Source organism: Palaemon carinicauda, chromosome 20 (genome assembly GCF_036898095.1).
Source record: "Palaemon carinicauda isolate YSFRI2023 chromosome 20, ASM3689809v2, whole genome shotgun sequence".
NCBI classification, from domain to species: domain Eukaryota; kingdom Metazoa; phylum Arthropoda; class Malacostraca; order Decapoda; family Palaemonidae; genus Palaemon; species Palaemon carinicauda.
Window position 1 is genome coordinate 34,029,955 of NC_090744.1, and position 27,011 is coordinate 34,056,965.

At 40.8% G+C, this 27,011-nt stretch overlaps 1 long non-coding RNA gene across 1 annotated transcript in view; it reads left to right on the forward strand.

The window, feature by feature from the left end:
• The first annotated feature begins 6,149 nt into the window (after positions 1–6,149).
• LOC137659482 (uncharacterized) overlaps positions 6,150–27,011 on the forward strand; it is a 63,753-nt gene continuing 42,891 nt past the window's right edge. Inside the window, exon 1 of the long non-coding RNA XR_011047552.1 lies at positions 6,150–6,281. This is a non-coding gene — a long non-coding RNA (uncharacterized lncRNA). The remainder of the gene's footprint in view (positions 6,282–27,011) is intronic.

The following is a 27,011-nucleotide window of genomic DNA, read 5'->3' on the forward strand; positions in this document are numbered from 1 at the left end:
GGTGCTCTTCCAATATGTAATCTACGGAATGATTTCTTTTCCAATATGTGATCTACCGAGTTACTTATATTCCAATCTGTGATCTACCCAGTGACTTCCCTTTATTTTCTCAATAAACTAGCACCTATTTTTCTTCATGGGAGAGGATGAGTTCCTCTGCACTCTCTGGATTGTAAGACTGACCTCTTCCAGTGAAGTAGACCGCTTGCTTGAATTTCACTAAGATCATTCCTGGTTAAATGTTTACCATTGAGAGATCCTCGCAGTTGAATATCCTACTTAACTTCTTCAAGAAGTTCTTCTTGAACATCTGGCCAATGACTGCAGCATGGTGATCCCTTTTGAATTGTAGATGGGTTATCAGGAAGCCATTTTCTACTTATGTTCCTGGTACTAGTATAGGTGCTGCCTCTTGGATACTGAAAGTAGAACTTTGTGAGGCATCTTCCTCATTTGGTGACGATGCCATCAATTGTGAGTCGTTGCTGCCTCCTTTGCAGCATCAAATAACAAAGGATCATTTCTGTTATCCTTTGGACACCTCTTGTCAATTCATAGGTAACCTTTATCATATTTTTCTTAATTCACAGGATATATTCCAGTCGCATTAAAAGCTGCCTTTACATTCCCAGTCGAAAATCCCTGCTTCTAAACACTGCACATCTTCACAAATCCTCATTTTTGCAGTGGTGCCCGTACTCCGGTCTGATGCACATGCTGCATCATTGCTGGTCATACAAAGATTTTAATGGGGCAAAACAAGCAACATTCAATGGCTGTAATAAATCTGTACAATGTGCAGGAAGTTTAATAATACTGATATTTTTTTGTTTTGGTATTTCTATTGTTTGTAGCGATGTATGGCTCAGATGCTCAGACAATATCTGGACAAGAGAGTGGGTTTCTTATGTTTTTTTCACAAAACCTTTTAAGAAGACCTCACAACTTATATGGGTCATCCATCCGGAGTCTGATACACCGTAATGAGTTTCTTGTAATGCTGCAGTTCCAATCCATGAAGACTGCACATTTTTTTTTTACCCTTGAACACAATTTAACCCTGGATAGGTACGGTCCTCGGACACCCCTTTAAGGGTATACTCGGACGCGAACGACCCCGACGCCAAAAAAAATTCTTGAAAAATCAGTTTTTGCAGTAACCTCCTTTTTTCTTTTGCCAAAAAAAAAACTTCAATGAATGCTTAAAACAACTGTAAAGATAAATACTACTCATCTGCAGAAAAACTATTTATTATAAATATTTTAAAAAATTAAGTAGAAAAAAAAAAGACCTGACATAAAAATTCATAAAAAAAAAGTTTATACATATATACACAAATCCTTTTAGGAATTGATTCTTGAATGTTTAGGACACATCTTGATGTATTTTGGATGAAGTCAGACCCATGGAGGTGAAGATCTGAAATGAGAAAAAAAGGGTAACTTTTTTTTGCCAAAAAAAATTGTCCAAATTTCATGAATTTTTTTGGGTACCCAAATGAAATAGGAAGTGGCTAATTTTTTTAGGGAATAAACATATGTTATCCTAAAATAGAAATATGTAAAAAAATCTTCATTATTTTGTAAATTACATTTATATCAGGGGCCATATCTAAAGGTAATTTTTTGAGTACTTGGAAATTTCGTAAAAAAATACATATGTTTAATATATAATATGATATTTATGCAGGTAAAAATATACCAAAATATCACAAATTCTATAGGGAACAAGAATATATATAGATAGGGCAGCTTACGCTTCGGATATGTCCACAAAATGGCCGCCAACCACACTGACTCAGACTCCCTAATCTGCCACTTGAAATGTAGGAAGGGTATGTCAATTTCAAGGTGTTATTTACTAATCTAATTATTATTGGATATGCATAAAAATTGTATGGTGGGTTGCTGGATAATTGTCGATTATTTTACGACTATAAAATTAAAATTCTGACCCAAAAAATTTTTTTTGAAGGGAAATAAAATCGAAAAAAAAAAATGTAAAACAATATTTTAGCTAAAAAAATTTGATGATATTCAATCAAAAAAAAAGTAAACAAAATTTTCCGACAAATAAACATCTAGAGGAATCATTACTCTGTGATAGTTCCTTAGTACGTAGTAATTTTGAAATAATTGGGAAAAAACGAAAAAATGGCAATCACCGGAAAATCGAACACATACCTATATATACGCCATATCTGGGTAAAAAAAAAATAGGCATGGGTAGCCAGATCATCTAGAAACACTTTCCAACACTATAAAAATATAAGTTTTGCGACACTACTTGCCAATTCCTTACGGTAACATGACTAAGCAAAAAAATGCAAAACAAATAAAAAGGGGCACTCGTGGAAAAATGGCCATTCTAATATACGGCATTTCAGAAAAAAAAAATTTCAGCCACGTGCTAGGCAAACCATCAAGGCATATTTTCCGACAAATAAACATATAAATGAAATATTACTCTGTGATAGTTCCTTAGTACGTAGTAATTTTGAAAGAAATGGGAAAAAACGAAAAAATGGCAATCACAGGAAAATCGAACACATACTTATATATACGCCATATCTGGCTAAAAAAAAAATAGGCATGGGGAGCCAGATCATCTAGAAACACTTTCCAACACTATAAAAATATAAGTTTTGCGACACTACTTGCCAATTCCTTACGGTAACATGACTAAGCAAAAAAATGCAAAACAAATAAAAAGGGGCACTCGCGGAAAAATGCCCAACATTCTAATATACGGCATATCAGATAAAAAAAAAAGACATGCACGTGTTAGCCCAACCATCAAGGCACACTTTCTAACACATAAACATGAAAAAAAAATCAATAATATACGGCAATTCCTTACTACGTAGTAAATTTTTACAAATATTGAAAAAAAAACAGAAATTGGCAACCGCAGTTAAATACCCAATATACCAATAACTACGTCGTATCTGACAAAAACAAAATCACGCATGGGTAGCCAGATCATCTAGACACACTTTCCAACATTAAAAAAGCAAAAGTTTTACGACACTATTTCGCAATATCTTACGGAAAAATGACTTGGCAAAAAAATTAAAAAAAATTAAAAAGGGACACTCGCGGTAAAATGCCCGACATTCTAATATACGACATCTCAGATAAAAAAAAAGACATGCACGTGTTAGCCCAACCATCAAGGCACACTTTCTAACACATAAACATGAAAAAAAAATGAATAATATACGGCAATTCCTTACTACGTAGTAATTTTTACAAATATTGAAAAAAAAACAGAAATTGGTAACCGCAGTTAAATACCCAATATACCAATAACTACGTCGTATCTGACAAAAACAAAGTCATGGATGGGTAGCCAGATCATCTAGACACACTTTCCAACACTAAACAAGCAAAAGTTTTACGACACTATTTGGCAATATCTTACGGAAAAATGACTTGGCAAAAAAATGAAAAAAAATGAAAAAGGGGCACTCGCGGTAAAATGGTCCTCGTGGTGATGAACGACATTTTAACTAAAAAAAAAAACATGCACATGGTAGCCAAACAATCCACCAAGACTTTCCACAACTGATAACCTATACAAGTTGCACCATTCTACGACAATTTCATAATACGTAATAACTTTGATAATTATGCAAACTACCTCAGAAGGGTAAATTCGGATGCGAACGACCCCGACGCGTCTCAGAAATCGGGGAAGGAGTACAGCTACAGCAATGCACATCTGGACACTACTAGAGCGTGTAGGGGAGACACCTCCTGCAGGTCGATCACCCACAAATTCAGTCACAGGGGTGAGTCACGTGAGAAAAACCTGTTTTTTTTTGACGCTCGGGGTCGCAAACGACCCACCGTACCTATCCAGGGTTAAGGATCCAGTGCTCGTCCATCAGCACTATATTTTGCCAAAATGGTTATGTTTTCACGACTTGGTCCGTGTTACTCTTACAGTCTTGTTCTCTTTAGGGCCAATCTTTTTTCTTTTCGATGGATCAAGAGGAAAGAGTTTCATCAAGACTATCAGATATTTCAAGCCGTTCCATTGCATTAATCAAAGCTCATAGAATCCACAGATAACAAAAGGCAAGTTTGAACAGGTTTCAATGAGAACCAAGTATATCAGCACTTGCTCAGAATATAGTTGCTAACCTCAGCCATATACTTTACTTGATATTAGATAATTGTTACATGTTTATAAAGCCTGTATATGGAATAAAATATGATAAGGGAATTAAAAATAAAGTTTGGGGTAAATAATGCTAGGGTATGGGGAAAAATAAATCGGGCATGGGGTAAGAAAAATCAATAATTCTGATTTGTTTTTGCCCCCTAGGGAGAACCTGGGGGTCATTCTGATTCATTCTTACCCCAAGTTGAGCTTATTTACACCAATTGGGGAAGAAAAGATTAGTTAGTGCTTTTGGAAAGTTTTTTAGGATATTTTTTTTTCCGGACGTTTAAAAAAAGTAGCTATAGCAGATTATATTTGTAATATACCTATTAATAGGTTGGCCAGAGCACCAGCCACCCATTGAGATACTACTAATAGAGAGTTATTGGGTCCTTTGATGGGCCAGGCTGTACTACATTGGACCACCCCCCCTTCTCTCTCTCTGGTTACGGCTAATTTTGTCTTTGCCTGCACATAATGGTCTGACATATTCTTTCCACATTTTCCTCTGTCCTGACACCTGACAAGCTATGGTAAGCAGCTCTTCTGGGACACTCCAAAATCAAACCATTCTTCTCTAGTCTTGGGTAGTGCCTTAGCCTCTGTACCATGACCTTCCACAGTCTTGGATTAGAGTTCTCTTGCCTGAGGGTACACTCCGATACGCTATTCTGTCTTATTTCTCTTCCTCTTGTTTGTTTTAGAGATTTAATGTAATTCAATGTTATTGTTCCTAAAATATTTTATTTTGATTGTTTATTACTTCTCTTGTAGTTTGTTTATTTCCTTATTTCCTTCCTCACTGGGCTATTTTTCCCTGTTGGAGCCCTTGGACTTATAGCATATTGCTTTTCCAACTAGAGTTATAGCTTGGCTTGTAATAATAATAATAATAATAATAATAATACGCAAGATGTATTGCAAACATGAATCGCCTCAAGTCTAACGACAATGAAAACGAAAGTTCTGTAAAAAGCCGATTACTTCATGCTCCATCAACCCCTCTAAATTTTCCCACCACGTTTTACTATAATCTCTCATTTCCTTTCTTCACTGGGCTACTTTCCGTGTTGTAGTATTTGGTCTTGTATCATTGTACTTCAACGAAGGCCTTAGCTTTGCTAGTAATAATTATATCTTTAATATTTTATAATGAACTAGGATATTCATTTACGAAAGTATAATTTTACGAACTTTATATGCTTCTAAATCACTATTTAGAAAGAAAGAAAAAAAACAGTATCTTCATTGGAATCAATAGGACATGTGTAGGGAACAATAATATACATTTGACAACCTTAAACAGATTAAACTTTAAAGGTGTTCGTTGATGGTATGGAAAGGAAGTTGCTTCGGTGATCTGTGATGGAACCATCATGATTTCGAATTCTAGTAATATGCTACATTTTTCCTGATCTAGTAAAGACATTGACCGTCTGCACATTGTTTAACTACTAAATTCAACACTGGTTTATTGTAACCCGTAAAATTTAATAACGGATAAAACGTATATTACCCCATACGATAACATTTGTTCTCTGGCATCCTGACAAAACAGATGGCAGTAATGCCGTTTTGAACAGAAAATGGCTAATTATTCGAGCCAACATAAATTACTCCGAAACAGATTTTTATTTTGCATGTCACACCAGAATTGTGAAAAGACTTATCAGATCATACAATATTACCTAGATTTTTATAACGGTCATCCCATGGTCAAAATAACGTGTTAAAAGAAACATGGAACTGTTCTTTTATGCCAGGCGAATGATAGTAAACGTAAATGATATTCTAGATGTTTCGTATCATTTGCTTAACATATTAAAAAACATTATTGTTTTTATTAAAAGAGTTTGTATATTTTGAAACCATATATACTGTATATAAAAATACCTAAGAACAGGTTCGATAAGTTTTTTTTTGGTGCGTAGAGAATTCTCCCACTGACGCCATGTTCGATACCTAGAACTTTGAAGCGTGACGCCGTGATCATTTGGCTACTATTCATCGTTCGTATGTTAAAGACACAGGTTTTGGAATTTCATTGAGGATGCCTAAGGTGAAAGCTAAAAGATGTTATGCGTCCCGTCACTTCCGTGGTAAAAAGTGGGTAAGTAACAAGATTCCAGTTAGTAATTATCCTTATTTATATATCGCCAGCTAAAATGCCGGGAAAGTTGTGATGATGGTAGCAGAGATTCATACTCTTTATAGTTGATATCCTTGTCCATGTTCATATTACAATTGGATTCCATGAAGGGAGAAGCATTTTTCTCAGTTAACGTTATTTATGTAGCAGACATTTACCTATGTGGCCATTTGTGTGCGCTATTTCTGGGCGACCCTATGCTAATGCGTCTAGTGAAAAGGTTTACCAGTTAGGTTGACTGCGTAGTAATGCTGTTGGTGCACCTCGGCCTGCCAGATAGAATTTCCGGTTCAGTCATAGAACAGGGCAACATTAGTGAGGGCTATGAAACTCTCATGATTGCATAGCGGTAATTTTATATATTATTCCATGGTGTGATTTCGCACAAGAAATATATGATTTCCTATAGCAAATAACGTGATTTAACCGATTTTGATGATCATTTCAATCGCAAACAAACAGATCAACCAATTCGGTTAGTTATAAGTTGACGAATTGGTTGATGTTATTACGGATGAAATGAATGAGAAAACCAGTTAAATCACGATATCTACTATAGGAAATAATATATTTCCTGTGCGAAATCACACAATGAAATACAATACAAATGAACCATATAAATATTAACACTGATGACATATATACCGAGTTAAAATATTTAAACAGATGTAGGGGACGATAACATTAGCAACGTTACCAATGGTTGACAGAGCTACCAACGATGACGAATGGTACACAGTGTTACCAACGACACGATGACATTTCTAGAGATAGGAATGATAAATATTTCCATACGTAAACTAAATAATATTTTCATATAACTATTAAACAATAAATAGAAAGTACCAAAAGGCCACAGAACCTAACAAACCCACCTAACCTTGCCTAGAAGACCCCGGTCACCAAACTCATATAATAAGCATTGGGGAATGACTTACTATGTTTCACAGTACTACCAACGGTGACGAATGGAACACAGAACTACCAACGAAACGATGACATTACTAGTGGCAGAAATGATAAATATTTGCATTCGAATATTAAATTATTTTTCCATATAACTGTTACACAATATATAAATAGTACAGAAAGACCACAGAACCTAACAAACCCACCTAACCTTGCCTAGAAGTACCCCGGTCACAAAACCCGTATAATGGCTATTGAGGAATGACTTAATTTTATGAAGAAAACGGCGAAGAATTCGGTAACCTGGGAACAGAAACTTCTCCAATCGACACTAGTTTTCGAAGATATGTCGATACCATCCATGAGGGTCTCATGGTCCGAATGTTTATGCAAAAAGTGGATGGCACATAATATTATCTTCCATGGGGGTAGACGACTATTGTCCAAAAAAGTACCTTTATAGGCAGTAAAGGTATAACCACAACGGCGGTTCTTCTTAGTTTTACGAATGAAGGATTCAGAAGAGCAATAAAACACGTGAATGACTTTCCTATGAGATAAAACAGAACGACTCTATAACTTGCTCCAACGAAATAGACGAAAAAAGAAACCGAACTTGTAACGAACACCTCACCAGCTCAAAGGTTACAACGGGAAAGGCATTGGAACAAGGGCTATGAAAAACCGCTAATAGGAATAAAGGAAGTGGGGGGGTAGGGAGATATCTGCATAGGCCTAAGGTGGTGATTGGTTAAGGGAAAAACAAAGAATTCTAACGGGTAAACATGAATGAACTAAATACGGAAACTAGACCAGAGAAAGGATTTATAAGACACAGAGGAGAGAAAAAGAAATAACCAACAAAAATAAATAAAAACAATATAGGAAGGTAACATGGAATGAACGGTAAATAATATTGAATGGGAATATAAAATGAGATGATCATACCGAGAATTAACTGGATAAAAAAACTAGTCCAGAGTAAGTATTCATGTGCAACCAGGAAGAGAGAAAGAAATAACCAAACAAATAAACCCAATATAGGAAGGTAAAATGGAATGAATGATAAATAATATTGAATGGGAATAAAAAATGAGAAAATGGTAAATGTGTAGGAGAGCTCCGCGGAAGATCTTGAAGAATTTAAACACCTACAATTCACTATTATATCATATAGAACGCTTATATAATAGTCAATATATGAGCAGCTTCTATTTAACGAAGATATTCGTGTGTATAGTTATGTTTCACTTGGAATTTTTCTAAGTGTTTGTTTTTGTTTACTGTGTGATGTCTTGGCTAAAATGAGCTGTTTCACCGCCTTACTGCGTATGGCAAACTAGTTCTCAATGCTATTCTAACCAATAACAGGTGTTTTCTTGACGTCACACTGTTTGAAAACCAATCATGGCGGTTTTTACAAATCTAGCCAATGCTGACACTTATTACTTCACTTATCCCTGCTATTTTTCCACCAGTTACCACAGTTTACGTGAAGTTCCGCGGAGGAATATTTTTGCACGTCTCGGATCTCCCTTCAAACTGAAAAGCTCATTTTGCCGTGAAGTATGGAGCAATTAGCAGGACCTTCATCCCGTTCCGACTGTGTCACTTGTGACAATTGCTTTATTTCTTTTGGGGATTTTTGTGTACATTATTCAGGGAAAGTTGATTTGCTAATTGCATTTGCTCAACGTCATGGTTTGATTTTGGCAGAGAAAAAGTGCCCTAATTGTGAAAATGTGTGCCGTATAGATTACAACAAATTAGCATTCCGGTGTGATCGTAGTGTGGTTACTTGTGGGAAAAGGAAGAGGAGGTGCAATTTTTTCGTGTCTTGTTTCAAAGGTAAGTTATATATTGAGACTAATTTGAAGTTTGTGTTCCTTTTTTTGCAAAAGGCGTTTTCATTTTAATTTGTTTCGTTTGAACTGAAACTCAATGTGGCCTTAAGGGGGGGTCGCAGGGGGGGGGGGGCCTAGGTAGGGGTACAGGGCCCCATAGGCTAGGTTAGGTGGGTGTCTTAGGTTCGGTGGTGCCCTGAAAATTACTGTGGCCTTAAGGGGGGGTCGCAGGAGGGGCGGAGCCCCCCCCCCCGGTAGGCCTAGGTAGGGGTACATGGCCCCCAGGGTAGGGTAGGTAGTTGTATTAGGTTCGGTAGTGCCCCGAAAAATCACTTTTCTCCTCCTCCCCCCACCCAAAAACCCCGCTTCCCACTGTGGTCCCCCATAATTGTAGTAGTAGGTTTATGCTTACATTTTCTGTGTAAGAGTTAGGTGGTTGTAGGAGAATTATCTCACAGTTTCAAGGTAACTGTAGCTCTAATTTACTGTTTTCTTTCGTTTTCTACTTTTAGAAACTTTTAAATCGAACGCGGAGCTCTCCTACACATTTACCGAGAAAATAACACGATAATAAAAAGAGTAATGGGGGAGAGGAAACTCCTGCGCAGGGGGGGGGGATATATGCGCAGGTCGGAAACTGATGAAACGAACGTACGTACAAATGGGAAAGGAAATAACCAAACAAATAAACCCAATATAGGAAGGTAAAATGGAATCTATGATAAATAATATTGAATGGGAATATAAAATGAGAAAATAATACGGTAATAAAAAGAGTAATTTGGGAGAGAAACTTCTGCGCAGGGGGATTATATATGCGCAGGTGCGAACGGACGAACGTACAAATGGGTGCTAATGGTAGCAAGGATCGCTAACATTTGATCTACATCAGGTATGGAATGCTAACATTTAAACTACATCAGGCGTTGGCAGCACTGGTTACTGTATTACTACAAGAAATAACCTTTGAAACGGCTCCTCCCAAATATATCCAGTTATACTGTTTTGTATTTCTCTACGGTTATAATAAATACAAGAAGGAAATGTATAGAGAAGAAAAGGACTGATTTACGGTTATATATCGGTTCCCCAGTATGTTTTCCCCACCCAAAACCCTGAGTTCCCACTGGGGGTCCCCCATTATCGGAGGATATAGATGTATATATATTTCTGAAACTATTAATTTGCGACGGGAACGAGTGTTATTTTCGAAGGGAGCGTAATTTTTCCTATAAGAAAAAGTAGTTGGAATCCTAGGTTACATTGAGATGGAATAAACTACAATGAAACCGAAAAAACTACTTTTTTCTATAGAAAAAATTCTGCTCTTCGAAAATGACACTTTCCCGTAGCCAATGATTAGTTTCAGAAAGTAGGTTGGCCTGGGCACCAGCCGCCCATTGAGATACTACCGCTAGAGAGTTATGGGGTCCTTTGACTGGCCAGACAGTACTACATAGGACCCTTCTCTCTGGTTACGGTTCTTTCCCTTTGCCCACACAGACACCGAATAGTCTGGCCTATCCTTTACAGATTCTCCTCTGTCCTCATACACCTGACAACACTGTGATTACTAGACAATTCTTCTTCACCCAAGGGGTTAACTACTGCACTGTAATTGTTCAGTGGCTACTTTCCTCTTGGTAAGGGTAGAAGAGAGACTTTAGTTATGGTAAGCAGCTCTTCTAGGGGAAGGACACTCCAAAATCAAACCATTGTTCTCTATTCTTGGGTAGTGCCATAGCCTCTGTACCATGGTCTTACACTGCCTTGGGTTAGAGTTCTCTTGCTTGAGGGTACACTTGGGCACACTTTTCTGTCTAGTTTCTCTTCCTCTTGTTCTGTTAAAGTTTTTATAGTTTTAATTAGGAAATATTTATTTTAATATTGTTACTATTCCTAAAATGTTCTATTTTTCCTTATTTCCTTATTTCCTTTCCTCACTGGGCTATTTTCCCTGTTGGGGCCCCTGGGCCTATAGCATCTTGCTTTTCCAACTAGGGTTGTAGCTTAGCATTTAATAATAATAATATATATATATATATATATATATATATATATATATATATATATATATATATATATATATACCCCCCATATGGTTTCATTGTAGTGTATTACAGGGCGATGTAACCTAGGAAAACAACTACTTTTTCTTATAGAAAAAATTACGCTCTCTTCGAAAATGACACTCGTTCCCGTCGCAAATGAATAGTTTCAGAAATATATATACATCTATATCCTCCGATAATGGGGGACCCCCAGTGGGAACTCGGGTTTTTGGGTGGGGAAAACATACTGGGGAATCGATATATAAACGTAAAACAAGCCTTTTCTTCTCTATTCATTACTTTCTTGAAATTATAATAACCGGAGGAAAATACAAAACTGTATATCTGGATAAACTTGGAGGCGCCGTTGCAAAGATTGTGTCATAAAAAAATACAGTAACCAGTGCTGACAACGTCCGATGTAGATCAAATGTTATTTTGTGACCTGTCATACTACTAGGCTAGGTTAGGTGGGTTTGTTAGGTTCTGTGCCCTTTTTGTACTTTTTATATATTAGGTAAAACTTATATGGAGAAATTATTTAAAATACGTATGGAAATATCTATCATTTCTATCGTTAGTAATGTCAGCGTGCCGTTGGTAACTCTGTGTACCATACGTCAACGTTGGTAACACTGTGTATTATTGTTAACGTTGCTAATGTTATCGTTCGCAGTACATTCGTAAGAGAAGTGACACCGTGCAACTTAAACTTAGCCGAATTGGTTGATCTGTTAGTTTCCGATTGAAATGAACATCAAATTTGGTTAAATCACGTTATTTACTACAGGAAAACATATATTTTCTGTTCAAAATCTCACCCTGTAATACAATACAAAATACCTATATATATATGTATATGTATATATATATATGTATATGTATATATATATATATATAGATATATATATATATATATATATATATATAATATATATATCTATCTATCTATCTATGTATCTATACGTTACATTCTTGGATAAACCGATGGCAAAATACGGTAATATTGAGCTGCGCAATCTAGCATTAGCAATGTTAGCGTAACATGCTAACATTAGCAGTGTTTTTGGTAATTGTTTACAACACCACACTCTCCATTTACTCCAAAATAATGCAATCCTGCAGTTCTCACCTTCTTGCACAGTAATTAGGTGGTTATTTAAATTCTGGGAAAGCAATAATTAGCAAGATATGTTGAAGAGGGGGAGGGGGTTATAAAAAGAAAACAGCTCGGTTTCCTCACTAAATGACTTGGAACTGACATGTCAACATAGTCAACCAAACAGAATTCGTGGTACGTAATAGTATACAACACCACGCTCTCCATTTACTCCAATATAATGTAATCCTGCAGTTCTCACCTTCTTGCACAGTAATTAGGTGGTTATTTAAATTCTGGGAAAGCAATAATTAGCAAGATATGTTGAAGTGGGGGGAAGGGGTTATGAAAAGAAAATAGCTCGGTTTCCTAACGATTTGGAATTGACATGTCAACATCGTCAACAAAACAGAATTCTTGATGCCTGTGTACATTTGATATACTGTATATTCAAAATATACTTGATTAAAAATGGATTAATTACTCAAAAGTGTCCATTAAATATGCAATTTACAAATAGTGATACTCTTGAGTAATCACTCAATTTTCGATTAATTATATATTAAATATACAATATATCAAATGTACACTGGCATCACAAACTTCTGTTTATGTACGCTGGCATCACGAATTCTGTTTGGTTGACTATGTTGATGTGTCAGTTCCATGTCTTTTAGTGGGGAAACCGAGCTATCTTTGTGTCGGGAGTTTCGAACTGATCATTCGAAATACCCGCCATTTAACTCCACGAACGTTGCATTAAATTAGGGTAAGACTAGAAGATCTCGCGGGCGTTTCTACAAATGAGTGCTGTCCAATACGTGACGGTATTGTGGCGTAAATTTCAACCACCTGGTGGGGAAGGAGTGGGTGTCAGAGAAACGAAGTTTTTATTATTTACAAACCACAAAAAGGATTTTTATGAATAGAACTTACCTGGCAGTTATATATATATAGCTGAGTCTCTGACTGCGGCAGAATTTAATCGAAAATCGCGGCAACCGCCTTGTGGTGGTTGTGTGGTTAGATGGTTAACAACCCTTACAGGGTGGTACTTGGAATCATTCCCATTTTCTGTTCCTCAGATTATCTCTGCCGGCCGGATCGACAACATCGTTGGTCCACCTTTCAGAGTTTTTCGGATCGCTTTCCCTTCATCGCCTTTTTGGACTTCGTTTTTGGTGAAGTACACTGTGTTGGGATTTGGCAATCGTGTTGTTTTTGTTTTTTGTCTTTTTTCCTTTATTATCATGAGTGAGAAAATTCATTATCGTGTTTGTGCGAATGATATTTGCAAGGTGAGGTTGCCGAAACTTTCGGTTGACCCTCACACTATCTGTATGGGTTGCAGGGGGTTTGAATGTGCTTTAGATAATAAGTGAAAGGAATGCGAGGTTTTAAGTGATAATGATTGGTTAGCTATGCAGCGCTATGTGCGCAAACTCGAGATTGATAGAGTTAGAAGAGCTAAATCAAAGTCAAAGTCTGCTAGTGAGCCTAGCTTAGATTTATCTATTGACCCTTTGCTTGTAACCCCTTTGGAAGGTATTCCCTCCCCAAATGTAGTGACTCCTGCCCCTTCTACAGGACCTGTGCCTACGGATGACCCTGGGTATGCTAAATTAGCTGCTGAATTGGAGGCCATTAAAGCACAGTTGTAGGCCTTTAAAGTTAAGGGTGTTGGTGAAATTAGTGCTTGTGAAAGTGCAGTGGAGGTGACGACTGATCGAATCTGTCATACCCCTAGGTCTAGACCTCTACCAAGCTCCCAGGACCAAGGGAGAAGGTACGTCGAAAGCCGAAAGGGGGTGAGAGGTGCTTATCCTCGGTCAGTCGTCGCCTCAGACAGTCCTGTTGCGATCTCCCAGGCTGCTCTTGACCACCGTAGGAAAGGCGTGTCGGATACGTTTGTGTCTTCGCCTGATCGTTCTCCCAGACGTAATTGGCGTTACGAATCAAGACCAATGAAGAGAGGGTGGAACCGGGACGTGCAGTCTCGTTCTCCCTCTCCCGGTTCGAGTAGCAGAGACCCTGATCCTTCGGAAGACGATTTCGATGTTCCTGTTAAAAGGGCGAAACAGAGAGTCCTTAGCCCAGTTAATCCTGCTAGACTCCCTGCTTCTTCTGCCAGCGCTCCCAGTCAAGCCGTACGACAACTGCCGTCTTCGGCACCGCGAGAGCCAGCGGAGGTTGCTAAAGCTTTCATGGTTGTTATGCAGGAACAACTTTCATCGTTAGTTAAAGCTTTCAGCCACCCTTCTCAGTCCGTCAGACGTAAGGACGTCTCTTTGCCTGTTAAGAGATCTTCTAAGAGAGATTTTAGTATCTCTCCCAAGAAACCTCTGCGCACTTCGTCGGCCGTACGACAACGTACACCCTCTTTATCGGCACGCTGCCAGGAATTTCCTTCCCCCCCCCTCCCGCCGCCAGGACGATACTGCCTCTCGTTCTCGGCGCCGTGACGATTCCGTTTCCCTTTCGAAACGCCTGGACGTTACTGCCTCGTTTCTTAGGAAACAGGATGAATGCAGTCTGCATTTTCAAGGCGACGGCAGCCTGCATCTTCAGGACGCTTCCGTTTCTCGTCATCGTGACGATACTGCCTCTCGTCATTGTGACGATACCGCTGCTCGTCATCGTGACGATACCGCCTCTCGCCGACTGGATGTTAGCGGCGCTCGGCGCCAGGATTCAAACAGCTCTCGCTGCCAGACTGCTGGCAGCCCAACTCTTCAGGATGTTATCCTTGAGCAGGACCTCGAAGATATTTCGGAAGAGGAAGAAAAACCTGCCGACTCTTCTAGCGATTACAAGGTTCTTTCTCGCTCTTTTGGAACTTTATGGGTAGGAATTTCAACCTTCGGCCCCTCGTTCTCCTCAGTCTCAATTTACCAGGAAGAAAGCTACTAAGTCTTCGGCCTTCATCAAAATGAAACTTTCAATTTCGGCCAGGAAAGCTCTCGCTAAAGTGGATGATTGGATGAAGGAATGGAGACAAGCTGTCAAGACCACCTTTTCTTTTCCAGTCCCGGCTCGCTTCCAAGGCCGGTATGTGGTATGAGACAGGGGAACCTTTGGGGTTAGGAGTGCCTTCCTCCTCCCAAGGTGACTTCTCGGCTCTTGTGGACTCGGCAAGAAGGCATGCTTTAAACTCTGCCAAGGTGATGTGGTCCATGTCGGAGCTTGATCACCTCATCAAGGGAATTTTCAGGGTTTTCGAGGTTTTCAGCTTCCTGGACTGGTCTCTCGGGACTCTGGCCAGGAAGTCTGAACTCCTGGAGGACACGAAAGACCTGACGAGTATCATGTCCTGCATGGACAAAGCTCTAAGGGATGGAGCTAATGAATTGGCTTCCCTTTTCTCAGCAGGGGTCTTAAAGAAGAGGGCCCTTTTGTGCTCCTTCACCTCTAGATCTGTGTCTGTTGCCCAGAAGTCGGAGCTGCTTTACGCCCCTTTTTCTCGTCATCTTTTTCCTGAAGCTCTGGTCAGAGATATCTCCCTTTCTCTGGCTCAGAAGGCTACTCAGGACCTTTTGTCTCGGTCGGCTAGAAAGACCTTACCTGTTGCTCCTGCTCCTCTGAAGAAGGAGGAGAAGAAGTTTCAACAGCCCTTTCGGGGCAGGATCTCCTCGAGAGCGGATTTTAGGGGGAGAAGACAAGAGTCAGGGCCAAGGACCAGCAGGGGTGCGTTTAGGCCCTGGTCCAAAAAATGAGATGGAAGTCCTCCAGACACCAGTAGGGGCAAGACTGTCTCGTTTTTGGCAGTCTTGGGAAAGGAGAGGGGCGGACACCTGGTCCCTCTCAGTCGTCAAGGAAGGTTACAAGATCCCCTTTTTAAAGAAACCACCTCTCTCAAACTCTCCCCTGGCCTTAGTGGCTCAGTACACCGACGCGGGGAAACGAGAGGCTCTTCTGGAGCTAGTCGACCAGATGTTGGTCAAGGGAGCAATAGAGCCAGTTCAAGACCTCGCCTCACCAGGCTTTTACAATCGCCGGTTTCTGGTTCCCAAGAACTCGGGTGGATGGAGACCAGTCCTAGATGTCAGCTCTCTGAACGCCTTCGTGGAGAAAACAAAGTTCTCCATGGAGACGACTCAGTCAGTGCTGGCTGCAGTTCGTCCAGGAGACTGGATGGTTTCGACCTGCAGGACGCTTATTTTCACGTCCCCATTCATCCGTCTTCGAGGAGATATCTGAGGTTTGTGTTCCAGGGCAAGTGCTTCCAGTTCAGGGCACTTTGCTTCGGTCTCAGCACAGCTCCCCAAGTCTTCACCAGACTTATGGCGAATGTGGCAGGCTGGTTACACCAGGAGGGGATAAGGGTCTCCTTTTATCTAGACGACTGGCTGATCCGGTCACAGTCGAAAGAGAAATGTCTGGAGGACCTAATGAAAACTTATACGATCACTCAGGACCTGGGACTCATCGTCAACTGGGGGAAGTCTCAGACCGAGCCGAATCAGACTATTCTCTATTTGGGGATAGTTCTGAATTCAGTTCTTTTTCAGGCTTCTCCCTCCCAGGAGAGGCAGACCAGGTGCCTGGACAAAGTCAAAGACTTTTTGAGGAAGCAGGAATGCTCAGTGAAGGAGTGGATGAGTCTGCTGGGAACTCTATCCTCCCTGGAGCAGTTTGTCCCTTTGGGGAGACTGCACCTAAGGCCTCTGCAACACTTCCTCGCAAAGGTTTGGAACAGAAAGATCCAGGAGGACACTTTTTCTTTTCCCATTCCGACAGAGATCAAGGATCTTTTAATGTGGTGGCTGGACCCAGCTCTGTTGGGAAAAGGGATCTCCTTGTTCAAGAAGAACCCCGACCTAGTGTTATTCTCAGACGCGTCCGAGTCAGGCTGGGGAGCAACACTAGGGAACAAAGAGGTCTCAGGTATTTGGGAAGGGAGTCAGGTCAGTTGGCATATCAACAGGAAGGAATTGATGGCCATTTTGTTAGGGCTCAAGGCCTTCAAAACCTCGGTCTCGGGAAAGACTGTGGAGATCAATTCCGACAACACCACAGCTCTCGCGTACATAAGGAAGCAAGGGGGAACTCGCTCCCTCTCCCTGTTCTTAACTGCGAGAGAGCTTCTCCTCTGGGCGAACGAGAACGAGACCCAGCTGTTGACAAGGTTTGTTCAAGGGCAGAGAAACATCAGGGCAGACATGCTCAGCAGGAGGGGACAGGTCCTTCCTACAGAGTGGACTCTCAACCCGCATGTCTGTCGGAGCCTCTGGAAGTTGTGGGGCAGACCAGTAATAGACCTTTTCGCCTCCGGTCTAAACAAGAGGATCCCCAACTACTGCTCCCTAGTCCCGGACGAGGAAGCTGTTGCAGTGGACGCCTTCTTGATGGATTGGACGGGGCTGGACATGTATGCCTTTCCCCCGTTCAAGATCATCAATCTGGTTGTCAGGAAGTTCGCTCTCCTCGATTCGGGACGAATGACCCTAGTGGCTCCATTCTGGCCTGCGAGGGAATGGTTCACCGAAGTGGTAGGGTTACTGATGGACTTTCCAAGAAGACTCCCGGCAAGTTCAGATCTTCTCAGACAACCCCACTTTGAGAGATTTCACCAAAACCCCCTCGCTCTCAATCTGACTGCCTTCAGACTGTCGAGAAGCTCGTTAGATCTCGAGGCTTTTCGGCACAAGCGGCGAAAGCTATTGCCAGGGCAAGGAGGATCTCTTCACAAAGAGTCTACCAGTCAAAGTGGGAGACCTTTAGAGCTTGGTGCAGGAGGCGCAAGGTTTCCTCATCCTCTACCTCTCTGAGCCAGATTGCAGACTTACTTTTGTACCTCAGGCAGGATGCTAAGCTGGCTGTATCTACCATTAAAGGATACAGGAGCATGCTCTCAACCGTCTTTAGGCATAGAGGCTTAGAGTTATCTCAGAATAAGGACTTGCAGGACCTCATTAGGTCTTTTGAGACAACGAAGCAGGTGCACTTAAGGCCCCCTTCTTGGAACCTGGATGTGGTGCTTAAGTTTTTGTGCTCCAGGAAGTTTGAGCCTATCTCGCAAGCTTCTCTGCGAGATGTGACTAAGAAAACCCTCTTCCTTTTGTCTCTAGCGACTGCCAGGAGGATCAGCGAGGTCCAGGCAATCGAGAAGCGTGTAGGCTTCACCCTAAATGGAGCGGTTTGTTCCTTGAGGTTCGACTTTTTCGCCAAGAATGAGAACCCTTCGAAACCCTGGCCTAGGACTTTTGAAGTCCCTAACCTCACGAATCTAGTAGGTCAGGAACAGGAAAGCCTCCTCTGCCCGGTTAGGGCTCTCAAGGCTTATTTGGCCCACACTAAGAGCGTGAGGGGTGCTTCCAACTCCTTATGGTGTTCAGTGAAGGATCCTCAAAAACCCCTGTCAAAGAACGCTTTGTCCTTTTTCCTGAGGGAAACTATTAGGGAAGCCCACCTCTTTTGTGAGGAAGAAAACTTCGCCCTGTTAAAACTACGGGCTCACGAAGTAAGGGCCATTGCTGCTCCGCTGGCATACCGGAAAAATATGTCAGTTAAGCAGATCATGGACGCAACGTTCTGGAGGAGCAACTCTGTCTTTGCTTCTCATTACCTCAGAGAGGTAAGAGTGGACTATGACAAGTGTTATACCTTGGGCCCATACGTAGCTGCGGCTTCTGTATTAGGCAAAGGAGTTACTACCCCCACTCAACCTTAGTTTATGTACTTGTATATGGGTTTTGTGTTTTTTTTATGGTTGTCTGAGGTCCTCGTCCTGTGGTACGGTTCCCTCAGTCCAGATAGATAGTTTATATCTATTTCTGCAAGGTCAGATGGTTAGCTTTAGTAAGGTTGCAGGTTTTTTATATGGGAAGGTAGTTTTCTGAAGTCTAGTCAAGTTGTTGGTCCTACCCCTTTGACAGACTCGATCGAGTTGTTTGCAGCGTAGCAGGTCTACTCCTGGCTGAACACTCCTAAGGGAAAGCGACTCTAGAGGCAGTTGCCTTTGAAGTCAGCTACCTTAGCAGGTAAGGAATCAAGGTGTTTGTTCTCCTACAACTCTTTTGTTGTTTCCCCAACTATGTTTTTTTCTGTCTGTTTCCCTCCTCCAAATGTGTGAATCAGCTATATATATATATAACTGCCAGGTAAGTTCTATTCATAAAAATGGAGTTTTTATGATAAAACAAAGTTTTATGAATACTTACCTGGCAGTTATATATATATTTTAGAGCCCACCCACCTCCCCTCAGGAGACAGGTCGGGCAAAGATAATCTGAGGAACAGAAAATGGGAATGATTCCAAGTACCACCCTGTAAGGGTTGTTAACCATCTAACCACACAACCACCACAAGGCGGTTGCCGCGATTTTCGATTAAATTCTGCCGCAGTCAGAGACTCAGCTATATATATATAACTGCCAGGTAAGTATTCATAAAACTTTGTTTTATCATAAAAACTCCATATTGTATTGTTTTACCACGGCAAAAATATCGATGTATATGTTTAGAGCCAAGGACTCTCTAGTTTGTTGGATTCTGGCAAATTATGGCCTTCAGCCGAAGTATTAAGTTTACCCTTTGATCTGACGTAAGACTTTGACTGTTTCTCTGTCTTGTGGTCGATAAAGAAACTTTATCCAAACCCCTTATTGAATAAATAACGTAAGAGTTCCCGCGCATCTCACAAGGACACTAGTTAGAGCGGGAGACCGTAATTTTCCTCAGAGCTGTCCAGCAGATTTTCCTCAGAGCTGTCCAGCACGACGCTCGTTCATTCCTGCCTAAAGATCCAACTAAGTAAGTGCCACTATGTGTTAGTCTCTCCGTCTCCGGCTCCTATCTACCGCGATAGCAGGTCGGTTCCTTTGTGAGGTTGTATATGTACATTTGTATCGCTCTGTAAAATTGTCATCCCTGGGACTGGGGATTAGTTTTATGCTTCAGATAATGCCTGTAGGCCTTGGTGTATGATTTACCCTAGATTTGTATTTATATTCTCGAAACTTAGTCTTATTTAGTCCAACGTGGACTGTGTTTCATGAGCATATGTTGCAAACCCCCTAAGGGTGACAGATCTAACTTTCCATGTGCCCGAATTGTTATCGTGTGTGTTTTTTTCTTTATCAAATGATTATTTTTGTAATTTGAAATTGTGATCATATTTTATTGAATCCTGAATAGTTTTGGATAGCAAACCTCTTCAAGGTCTTGTCATCGGCCCATTTCATCGGGCCTATAATTAGTAATTTCAATAAGTCGGAGAAAAATTCACGACACTTCGTTTTATAACCCCTTCCCCCCTCTTCAACGTATCTTGCCAATTGTTGCTTTCCCAGAATTTAAATAACTACCTAATTACTGTGTAAGAAGATAACTGCAGGATTGCATTATATTGGAGTAAATGGAGAGCGTAGTGTTGTAAACAATTACAGTGTTTTTCATTTATTTGTTGTCATTCTACGGTCCAGTTGTAGACGCTCTCGTTCGTTCGTTTGTACAAAGCAGGTTTCGACCTTCTGCGCATAATCATCTCCCCCCCCCTTCGCATAGACTCCACCTCCACCAATAGGATTTCTTCTCTACCCGCCAAATTTAAATATTCGACTTTACCCGCTTTATTCAAGTATATGACTTGATCCAGTACGACTATACCATTCCTTTGATGTAATACCCACGTATACATATTATGTTTGACCCCAGTATTACTAGTTTTATTATCCGATACCTTATAAAATCACCCCATTTTATATTCCTATTAAATATTATTTATCATACATTCCATTTTATCTTGCTATATTACTTTTTTACATTTTGTTATTACCTTGTCACGACCAGATTTCACAAATACTTGCTCTGGACAAGTTTCCCATTCTAGTTCATTCATGTTTACTCTTTAAACTCCGTTTTTCCGTTAACCAATCACGAACCCATACGTATGGGAAGTTTGCACAAGGGGTGGGGCTTAATATTTCCTTACCCCCTTCTCTTAACTCTTCAAGTGGTCTCTTAAAACACCCCGCCTCATCGATGACGTCGGTCATATGACGTAAGCTTGAGTATGACTTGCATTTTCTTTCTTTTTCTACAAAGAATAAATTACTTTCTTACAAAGTATTTAGTTATATAAAATAAAAGGATTATGTTATTTTAAGAAAATTTTTGTCCGTTTGGTATGCTTTCTTTGGATAATCTTCGATCTGTTTTTAAAGATTATCTAGCGTTCAGTCTATTTATGCTACCCAGTCCTCAGTCTATCGTTACAGTATTACTCTTTGTATCGATATTTATGAAAGTACATTTTTTTTAAAACTAAAGTTTTTAAGTTGTATTAGATAAAAGGAATATGTTATTTTACAATTATATTGGTCCTTTTAGCATTTTTTCTTTAGCTAATCTGTTTACAAAGATTAAACAAAATTAGCGTTCAGTTAATTTTTTATACGACTTATTCATGACAATCGATATACAGTAGTCTCATGATTCTTTGTATCGTTGTTTACTCGTTCGTTTTTGGGAATACTAAATTTTTTCGTATAATATTTATAAATGTTCCAATTGTTAAATGTGACTTGGTCTTTTACTGGAACCCCTTAAGTAATAAGGGTTGGTTTAAACGGATTTTGAGCGAAGCGAAAAATATATTTTTGGGTGAGATAGCCATGTCGTCCTGATGGAAGTTCCTTCCAGTAGCTTCCTAAGGGATATTTGTACTACAGTGATATTCCCAGAGGGTTTACCTTTAGGTATCCTGAATTCTAACTCCTGGCGCGAATATCCTTAAAATTTCTCCCAAGGATATCTCATAATATCAGAGGACGTATTCTTGACATGCCTTATAGCAATCTGCACCCCAGACAGTGTTTTATGCTTCGAGGAGGTGTGGCAAGAATAAAAGGGGGGGCCTTCCAAAGGCTATCCCCGTTCCCGTACTACTATTGAGAATACAACAGCGCCATTCCCACGATAGCGGGCATTCCTTGTAGCATTGAGCATGGTTGTTACAGATACAGTAGCACGGGAGGGATACTGTGAAGATCTCTTCTTCTAGAAGAGATGGGTGGGTCCATCAGGACGACATGGCTATCTCACCCAAAAATAGATTTTTCGCTTCGCTCAAAATCCGTTGTTTGGGCTCAAGCCATGTCGTCCTGATGGAAGCATACCAGAGCATTAGTGTATCTGTGGATTTTCATCAGTGCCTTGACCTTATATCAACCTTTTCTATGGTCATGGGGACCACATGAGACCAGTGACGTTACCGTCATTTGTCGTCATCACTAATCATAAACAATGTTAGTGCTTCCTGCCTCCTACAGGGAAGAGTCATTCTATACAGTAGAAAAGGGATCTCAAGGTTAACATATATAGTATGACCAAACCTAAGTACACACTGAATATACAAATAGTCTCATAGTTGTATATTTTGCTAAATTAACATCAGTGTCTCTTATATCTATTATTTGATGCATACAAATATATGAGGGATACATACTTAGGTAAGTTAAAGAACTCTGGCATGTATACATACAATTGTCTGGTGAAAGTGGACGCATTACATTCTAATAGACATTTATTCTTTATAAATGACTAAAAGAGATGGTTAGTAAAACGAATGTAGTATGACAATGGGATTATACCTGTAACGAGTAGAGAGACCATATTTCTTTCTTGAAGGAAGAAATGGTGAGTGCCACTCTCAGATTGAAGAGAAATTATAAAACAATCGCTCTTCATAATTCCTGTACTGGTTACCTCTATCTGCACTGTGTACTTCGTACACCGGCACCAGTGCTGTCTGTATAATTCCACACCTGGGATTTTGAACAGAGCTGGTGTTACCATGGTAACATTTAATCAAAAGAAGTCACACCAAAGAAGGATGACCTCTTCTCCCTTTAATTGACAGTCCCAGTCAATTAGCTGTTCATCGTAGAATTAGACGGCAGGGTAAATATTCTACCTGGGGTCACCACATACTGCTTCAGATCATGGACTTGCTTAGCATAGTGTTTGTAGAACACTCTGGATGATTCTCATCCAGTACATGTGCGAGGACATGTGAGGTCCCAAACCATTAACTGTTTACCACAGTAATTAGGTGGCAGGTTTTAATACACTACCTGCCGCCACTACGAAGTGTTTCGGTTCATGCACTTGTTTTGCATAGTGTTTGTAAAACACTCTGGATGATTTCCATCCAGTGTATGAACGAAGACGCTCAAAGTCCATATGCTGAAAGAAGTTCAGTGATGAAGCAATCTTTCTCGGATCATGACCTGTGGGAGTACTGTCCGGATCCGCTCTACGAATAAAGTAGGTGAGCTTCGCCCTTAGTTGTTTTAGGGATAAATTTGATCCAGAAGTTTCTCCTTTAAAGAGCTGTCCTCCCCTGAAGTCTGAAGTTCTACAAAGATAGACCTTTAGACACTACAGGACATAGAGGGACATCTGCCTTCAGAGGGCAGATTCTCCAGGGACCCCACCTCTTAGTGGGTAGCTCGTTTTTAGCGAGAAATGATGGATCAGGAAAGAGTTTCAGTTCTCCTAATTCTGTGAACTGAATGTGACCCTCATCTCTGGATAGGGCCACTATTTCACCAACTCTAGCCCCAGAGGCTATAGCAAATAGAAAAATAACCTTTTGGGTTAGATCGTTAAGAGAACAATCTTCGTTGTTCACAGATGAGGCATAATGTAAGACCTTGTCCAAAGACCAAGAGATGGGGTTTGGTGGTACTGCGGGCCTAAGCCTAGCACGTGCCTTCGGAATCTTATTAAAGATTTCATTCGCCAGATCCACTTGGAAGGCATATAGGAGAGGCCTAGTCAAAGCTGACTTGCACGTATTTATCGTATTGGACGCCAGACCTTGGCTATGAAGGTGGACAAAGAAGGACAGACAGTTCATAGAAATTTCTTTCGGTCCTTTTGTTTTGACAAACGCAACCCACTTCTTCCAGGAAGACTCGTATTGTCTTCTAGTTGACTTAGCCTTGTATTCTTCTAAGAATTCTATATTGCCTTCTGAGATCCCAAACCTTTTTCTAACCGCTAGAGCAAGAAAATCATGAAATGAAGGGTTTGGGGTTCTCTGTGATAAAACGAAGGCAGTTAATTTCTGACCCTTCGGAAATATACCTAGGATCAGAGCTAGGACCAGCCTCATCTAGACTATCAGCCCCACTGGAGGATCCTTGAATGGGGCTATTTAGCGAGGTAGTTTCTTGAAGACGCTCGTGATTAAGAGGTCGAATTGCAGTTCCGGGACTTGTTCCCATCTGGGAGGGAATATGTCTGCGTCCATGGAGCATTCCAACTCTATTGGCTTGGATCGAGATAGAGTACCCACCGTCACATCGTGGATCAGTTGTAAATAAACTGCTGGTAGGTGCCATCCCTTTAGGAAAGGGATGGGTAACTTCACCAAGACTGTATGAGACGTTCGATTGCGACGTCTTATTATCACTTCGGTGTCCCAGATCAATCGTAGGGAGTCTGATCTGTATGGAGGGGGCTTCCCCACCCATGAAAGGACCAGCAGAGTCTTGGGACTTTCGTGCTTTAATTTTTGTTAGAGAAGTGATTAAAGAGGGACCGATCTCAGTCTTTTTTTATCTCTTCAAGCGTTTGATGCGTGTTTTCTCCAGGCTCTTAACGCATCCTTCCGGTGTGCTCTTTGCACTAGGTCTGTCACTATTATGAACTGGGGAAAGTTTAGCGCTTTTCCCTGTTGGCATTTTGGAAATCTGATCGATTAGCCGAGTCTCTTAACAGACCTCGCGAGCTCCTTTTAAATTCCCAAGGGAAAGGAGAGTTGATGTGACTGAGGGCTTCGATGGTTCTTTTAACCATCGAAACCCTTGAGCTGGAGAAAGTCGAGACTTCTAGAAGCATATCTTGCATCTGTGATGTCCCGGGAACCGGGTCATCCCTATGAAGATACTTAGGACTGTGAGTCCGACACGTATCTATCCTAGGACGAATGTTACTCTCTGAGACATGAATTCTAGATAGGAGGAAGGGGGGTAGTTGACTGGAAGGTTCCGGAGGACACCTTTCAGGTCTGACAAGACTACGAACACCCCTAAATGGAATAAGGTCCATATGTTCAGAAGGATTAACATTCAGAACTTGCAGTTTATTATGAACTTGCTGAGTGGCGACAAGTTCAGAATGACTCTGAGATTTCTTGAGTCCTTCTCGTGAACACAAAATAGCCTTCCCTGGAACTCGATGAGCCGTAGTTTTCTTACCACCTGTATGCTCTATAGCTCTCGGGTATACTCCTCCAGGAGGGTTTTGAACTGTAGGAGAAGGTAAGGAAATGATGATAGGGACATTTCTGTTTCCCATCAATGGCTCATCTTGAATAGGCTCTGGACCGAAGGATCGAAGGTCCTGCGATCCTGAGGGATTGTTCCTCCTAGCCGAAGCGTCTTTATGCTTCGAATAGTCATTAGGCTTAGACTTTTGACCATCTGCCTGTAGCATCGTGGTCGCTGGAATAATGGGCTGTTGTTGAGCAGCCAGGATATTTCCAGCATTTTCGATCTTCCTTTTAGGTTGGGAACCCACAACCACGGAAGATTTTCTCTTTGAGGGAATACCCCATTTTTGGAGAAGACTTATGTTCTCCATGGTGGCGTTCTTAATTACTTCCCTAATGACCTCGTGTGGGAAGAGGTCTTTACCCCAGATGTTGGAAGATATTAGCTTCCTTGTTTCGTGTTTCACTGATGCAGCAGCGAACACGAACACACTACATGCTCTCCTAGCCTTCATAAAGGCGTAAAGGTCCTTCTCCAAGGTAGCCATATGCATTTTGGCAATGACCATGAGCATGTCTGGGGTATTTTCGTAGGTTGAACACAACTCTATGTAGTTTTGTAGAGAAAGGGATGTCGCAAGTCTCTCCTTTGACTCATGTTCATTATACAAGAGCAACTCAGACAATTTAGGGAGACTTACATTGAATTGTCGACTTGCGACATCCTTGTCTAATTTTCCTACTGAAAATTTCAAATGGACTTCCTTCCAATCCTTTTCCTTTCCGGGAAAAGCTGGTAACAAAGGCTTGCACTCATCGAGTGTGGGACATGGCTTATTCGCCTCTACAGCTTTGGCAACGGAAGTAAATGCCTTCCCCATAAAGGGGAATGAGAGTGCAGTAGGAGCAAGAAAGGAAGGGTGTCTGTTATTCAGTGAGAATACCTTCGACTCTGAATAACCCGCCCTTTTTAGACTACCTGAAAGGATAGTCTGTGCCTTATCATGGTCAAGAATCATGACCTCCTTTGGTTCCGTTCCTTTTCCTGACTTTGGTTCGTACTTGTCGAACCCAACAACTAGGGAAAGCACCAAAGCTTGACCAAAATTGAATTTTGTCCAAAGGAACAGTACCTATTTTTTCTGAGATGTAGAGATTGCCATTTGAAATCTTCATCTGCCCCGCAAACCTCCAGGGATTGGTTATGGAGCATGTTGGTAGGACTTGATTCATGGGTCGTTTGACTGATCCCTGGGAAGCGATAAGAGAAGCTTTACGAGGCTCTATCTTGCGTTTCACTTCCTGCTTTTCGTTTTGTTTACGAAAGCGCTCTATCTGATTCTTCAGCTGGATACATAATTGTACTACATTATCCAATAGAGGGGTAGAAGACGAAGATTTTGACATCGATGGCTCTATAGCCGGTATAGGCGGAGGAAATTCCGACACAACATTTTTCTCTTCTACCTTGGGGCACTTCTTGCCCTCAATCCCAAAGTTTTTCTGGCTGTCAGGGGATGTAGTTGGCTCCTGAGGCACTACTATTTCCTCACTTGCTTTTGGAAA